This window comes from Mus musculus, chromosome Y (assembly GCF_000001635.26).
Source record: "Mus musculus strain C57BL/6J chromosome Y, GRCm38.p6 C57BL/6J".
In the NCBI taxonomy this organism is placed as follows: Eukaryota; Metazoa; Chordata; class Mammalia; order Rodentia; family Muridae; genus Mus; species Mus musculus.
This window is the reverse complement of record NC_000087.7, coordinates 19,559,060-19,561,790: the sequence shown is the minus strand read 5'-3', so window position 1 is coordinate 19,561,790 and position 2,731 is coordinate 19,559,060.

The following is a 2,731-nucleotide window of genomic DNA, read 5'->3' as shown; positions in this document are numbered from 1 at the left end:
GCAATCCTGGACCTCAAACACTACTATAGAGAAGAAGTGAAAAAAAAAAAAACAAACTACATGGTATTGATACAGAGACTGATAGATGAATCAGTGGACTAGAACTGAAGATCCAGAAAGAAAACCAAATATTTATGGACACTTGATTTTTGACAAAGAACCAAAAAAAAAAAAATACGATGGAAAAAAAGAAAGGATTTTCAATGAATAGTGCTGTTCTAATTTGCAGTCTGTATATTGAAAAATAAAAATAAATCCATACTTATCACCTTGCACAAAGCTCAGTTTCAAGTTGAACACGATTATCAACATAAAATAAGATACACTGAATCTAATAGAAGATAAACTCATTGACACAGAGAGGGAAATGTCCTAAACACATCTCCCATGGTTCATGCTCTAAGATCAACAATTCATAAATGTGACCTCATGAAACTGGAAAGCTTCTGTAAGCAAAGCATATAGGCAATGAGACTAATCATCAACCTACAGACGGGAGAAAAAAAATTCTTAACTAACCTCACATACAATAAAGGGCTAATATACAAAATATATGAAGAATTCAAGAAAGGAAATAAACCAATCAAATATGGGGTATATATCTAAATAGAGATGTCAATACAGAAGAGTCTAAAATGGCTAAGGAGCACTTAAAGATAATAATAGTGGCACTTAAAGATCATAATTGTGCCACATCCCATGGGCAATAGATATTCTAATCAACACACTGCATCATAGGACATAAAGAAAGATACTGCATGATTGCATTCCTCTAGTCACAGGTGCTACATACCTACACCCTTATATGCACACACACACACACACACACACACACACACACACACACACTCACACATGCCTATCGGATATGCAAGTGCATACAAATATATTTGTCTATTTATTTCCTTGCTTGCTTACTTACTTAGTTACTTACTTACTTACTTTGTTTTAAATTTGTTGGGTAAGAACGATCTGCATACACATAAATGAGTTTTAACAAATTCATCCCTATCTTCTCTTCCTTGAATTGTTCCCCATTTCTCCTGTATCAATTTTATCCTTAATTACATTTTCATTTTTGTATAGACGGCTGTGTAATGCCATGCCCCGATCAATCGCTGAGAAGAGCCGTGCATGCCACGTGCAATCGCCATTATAAATCAGTATTTACATGTTTCCATTGACACCTGCAATGGTGTAATGTTTGCCACATCTTTAACAGGGGAAAAAGCCTCTCATGTTATACAGCACTGCCTAGAAGTGTGGAGTGCTTGGGGCAAGTCCACAATTCTTAAAACGGATAATGGGGCAGCATATACTTCTACTAAATTTCAACAATTTTGTCATCAAATGGATGTTAGCCACTTGACTGGCCTTCCTTAAAATCCTCAAGGACAAGGCATTTTGGAATGTGACCACCACACACTCAAGTCTTATCTTATAAAACAAAAAGGGTGAGTTGATGAGACTCTACCCTTAGTGCCAAGAGTAGTGGTATCTATGTCACTCTTCACACTTAATTTTTTGAATCTCGACGAGCAGGGACTTTCTGCAGCTGAGCAACATAGCTCAGACTCTGATAGACCAAAAGAAATGGTCAAACAGAAGGATGTTTTAACTGGTCTGTGGAAAGGCCTGGATCCTATCTTAATCAGATCCTGGGGAGCTGTTTGTGTTTTTCCACAGAGTGAAGACAACCCATTTTGGCTGCCGGAATGACTCACCCGCAGGATATTCATCAAGGATGGTGCAGAAGATGCTGACCTCCCGAGGACTGTTCCTGATCCTGACAATGCTGAACTTGTCTCAGGTTCCTGTATAATGGGTGAACAGAGATGGGCTATTCTCTCGACTTTCTCTAAACCAATGTCAGTTCGCCATGATGCTATAGTTTTTCCAAAATTATTTACTAATAATAAAACAGTGGATTTGCCATATTTACCCTATGATCCCACCCGAGCACCATTAAGAGAAAATCACTCCTTACTAGAACAGGGTTCTTTATGTTTTCAAATTAATGGACCAAGAAAATTGTATCAACCTCCCAGCCCGAGATTTAGGGAATTTTAATGAGCACCAAGGAGGTTGGGTGAGCACAACCCAAGATACTTCCGATGTAGATATAACCTTTACAAATCGGACCTTTTGGCATTTGGCAATTTGGGTTATGGTACATTTCTACCACCTAACTTTTCAGACAAAGAACATCCCCACCAAACAAAAATATCCCCTCATTGTATCTTGGAAGATGAAGGGCTGATCCTGCCTTGGTCTGATTGTCGATCCTCCATCACTTGTTGGGCAGATCAGAGTAAAACCTTTACCTTTTCTTCCAACATGACAGATGACCCAGAGAAGGAATTTGTTAAGAAAAAGAGATTTTTCATACTGGACTTTAGAATGCATCCCTTTCATATTGGGTGCTTTGTGGAGCCAATGCCAGTTTTACAGAACTAAATCTTTTGAATTTTATCCAGGGAGGAGCAGTTGTAAAGGCTTCTTTTACTGGCATCTCAAGATTTACTCAGCATTGGGGAATACATGATGCTTCCCAGGACTCTTATGGACATACTAATATCAGTGTAGAGATCACTGGGTTCAATAAAACTTTGGTAAACCAGATTATTTGTACATCTACCCCAGTCTGTGTTTACCCACATTTCTTGTTTATATTCTTTCAAGTGATTCATTTGAAGTCTGTTCCAATGATTCTTTTTGGATTTCTCAATGT